The following is a 2,198-nucleotide window of genomic DNA, read 5'->3' on the forward strand; positions in this document are numbered from 1 at the left end:
TTTTCCTCCTCTAAATCATTCAAAAAAGAGTTAATAATAACAGGATAAAAGCTAGAATCATCTAAGAAGGCATACTTGAGATGAGATGGTAATACTTTAAGTTCAAGTTTAGGAGACTCCTTCTTTAATGTATGATTGTTAACATGAATAGCCCCTAATTCTTTAAACTTTAACGTTTTTGGAAACTCATAAGTTGGCAATGCATCAAGATTATTAACACATTCAATTATATCATCATCATCACAAAGAGTTCCTAAAGTTCTACCATTCATTATACAATTTTCTAAAGGTGAAGTAAGAAAAGTTTCATGAAATTTTTCAGCTACCACCCTATCCAAAACACTAATTACAAAGCATGCATCCACATCAGATGGAAATTTCATAACCTCAAAGACATTAAACGAAACTTGTTCATCTTGAACCCTTAAAATCAACTTACCTTGATGAACATCTATAAGAGTTCTACCTGTAGCAAGAAAGGGTCTTCCTAATATAAGTGGAACATCTCGGTCTTCTTCCATATCCAATACAATAAAATCAGCCGAAAATATAAACTTATCCATTTTTACCAAAACATCCTCAATAATGCCTCTTGGATGTTTGATAGATCTATCCACAAGCTACAAACATACCATAGTAGGCTTCACTTCCCCTAGTCCAAGTTTCCTGAAAATAGAAAGAGACATCAAATTAACACTTGCACTAAGATCACATAAAACTTTATCAAAATCAAAATCACCAATAGTGCAAGGTATAGTGAAACTCCTTGGATCTTTTAGCTTAGGAGGAAGCTTCCTTTGAAGAATGGTGTTGTACTCTTCAGTGAGCATCATTTTCTCATTGTCCATTAATTTCCTCTTATTTGATAACACCTCTTTTAAGAATTTAGCATATTTCGGCATTTGCTCCAGCATATTTATAAAAGGAAGATTGATATGTAAGCTCTTAAAAATATTAACAAATTTAGAAAATTGCTTATCTAAATTTTGCTTTTTCATCCTTTGAGGAAAAGGGATGGCATTAGATGATGGTTTTGGAATAGATGGCAGTATAGAAGTAGAAGCATCTTGTTCCTTGGGAACCAAAGTATCCTCCTTATTTGCTTGTTGCTCGGCCTCCTTTGATTGTTCTAACTCTTTCCCACTTCTAAGAGTTATGGCCTTTACATGCTCCTTAGGATGTGTCTCCGTGATACTAGGAAGTGCCCCTTGTGTTCTTTCCGTCAATAACTTAGAAATCTCCCTCACTTGATGCTCAAGGTTGTGAATACTTGCACCTTGGTTCCTGAAATTTGCTTTAGTATCATCAATAAAATCGTTAGTCTTTTGCATAAATTGGGTGAAAACTTCTTCCAAGTTTGGCTTATTCTCTTAAGATTGGAAACCGGACGGTGGTTTTTGCACATGAGCATTGTTACTCCATGAGAAGTTCGAATGATTCCTCCACCCTTGGTTGAAATAATTGGAGTTGGGATTGTATTGACGTTGATTATTGGCCACATAGTTCACTTGTTCGGATGGATTTGCTTCATATGGGCCTCCAACTTGACATTCCAAGCTAGGATGATTACCTGCACAATTTTCACATACTAAATTAGAAACAACAACAACATTCAGTTTCTTAAAATTATTGTTTAAAATTGCAACTTGAGTAGCCAAATTATTAAAAGCATCGATATCATAAACCCCGGCTATCCTCTTTTATGCATTTCTATCCGTAGACTTCAAGAAATTATCGCTAGCCATCACTTCTATAAGTTGATATCCCTCCTCTGGTGTCTTATTAATAAAAGCTCCTCCGCTTGCTGCATCCACCATGGTTTGAGTATTAGGGTGCAAACTATTGTAGAACGTTTGCACTTGCAACCACATTGGTAAGCCATGGTGTGGGCACTTTCTTAAAAGATCTTTGAACCTCTCCTAAGCTTCATAAAGAGACTCTTGATCTTGCTGTGAAAAGTTAGTTATATCATTCCTCATCTTTGTAGATTCTGCCGGTATGAATTATTTAGCAAGAAGAGCATTAACCAGTCCATCCCATATAGTGATCGTCCTCGGAGCTAATGAAATTAACCATGCCTTAGCCTTGTTATTTAGAGAGAATGGAAACAATCGAAGTCTTATTGCATCATCGGTCACACCATTATGCTTGAAGGTATCACAATTTTCTAAGAAATTTGAAATGTGTAGATTAGGATC

At 35.6% G+C, this 2,198-nt stretch overlaps 1 non-coding gene across 1 annotated transcript; it reads left to right on the top strand.

The window, feature by feature from the left end:
- The first annotated feature begins 1,875 nt into the window (after window positions 1–1,875).
- Window positions 1,876–1,982, top strand: LOC117931479. The gene has a single exon (XR_004654052.1). It is a non-coding gene; the product is annotated as a small nucleolar RNA R71 (small nucleolar RNA).
- Window positions 1,983–2,198: the final 216 nt, after the last annotated feature.

This window comes from Vitis riparia, chromosome 14, assembly GCF_004353265.1.
Source record: "Vitis riparia cultivar Riparia Gloire de Montpellier isolate 1030 chromosome 14, EGFV_Vit.rip_1.0, whole genome shotgun sequence".
Taxonomy (NCBI): Eukaryota; Viridiplantae; Streptophyta; class Magnoliopsida; order Vitales; family Vitaceae; genus Vitis; species Vitis riparia.